We start from the raw sequence: 989 nt of genomic DNA on the forward strand, positions 1-989 counted from the left end.
GAGTAGCTGCGCTCCCCTGCTAGAGCCTCCACACAAGTCTCAAGAAACTCAGGAACCAAATCTTAAAGCCGCTCCCATTGGGCCAATATAGGACAATTTGAGGAATAACAATTATAAAAGAGTATATTTGTGTGTGTATGTCAAATACAGGCAGTCCTGGGGTTACAAATGTTCGACTATGTACAGTTAGTAATTGCAGAACTGTCGTCATAAAACATCCAATAACAAAATTCCTGGAACATTAAATGAACTAGTACCGGAGTTCTATTAATTAAAAATGAGGTAGACATCTAAATCTGGAGGAGGCCGGGTGTTGCATTGGTTACACGTCCGGCTGGGATCTGCAACATCCGCAGTTCAAAACCACCGGCTGCTCCGCAAGAGAAAGACTGGGCTTTCTACTCCCATAAATAGTTACAGTCTCAGAAACACATGTTTCTGGGCAGTTCTAGCATCTCTATAAGGTCTCAATGACTCGACAGGAAAGAGTGAGATCTAAATCTGTCCCTTCCTACCTCCAAATTCTAAATCACTTCCCTCGGGCAGCAGGCCCTGGTGAAAATGATTAGGCAAAAGGTAAAGGAGTTGACTGGGCTCCGAGGAACAAAGACAAGACTAGAGGAGAGGCTGCTAGTCAGACAGTGGTAGAAGAGAATTCTATCCCAATCCAGGTTCTATTCTCCCTGGTGGCTTGTCACACAATGCTCCACATTGTTTGAGGTCCAGGCCATGCCCCGCAACGGTGGCGGTACTTGGGTGTCATGGCACAGGTTCACCTCCAGGGCTCTTTTAAACTATATACTAAGAGGCAGACTTAAAAAGGCCTAGCGCATTGGGGTGCTAATTGCAAAGTCAGCAATTAGCTGACCACCACCACCACCCAGCCCCCTCCCAGAGAAAACAATGAGGCTTTGTACACCTAGGCAAAGTTACAGTCTTAGAAACGCACCGGAGTTTACATTCGTCTTCTTACTCAAAAAACTCCCTGT

Source organism: Echinops telfairi, unplaced genomic scaffold (assembly GCF_000313985.2).
Source record: "Echinops telfairi isolate 266 unplaced genomic scaffold, ASM31398v2 ScPeMD7_26;HRSCAF=91, whole genome shotgun sequence".
Lineage (NCBI taxonomy): Eukaryota > Metazoa > Chordata > Mammalia > Afrosoricida > Tenrecidae > Echinops > Echinops telfairi.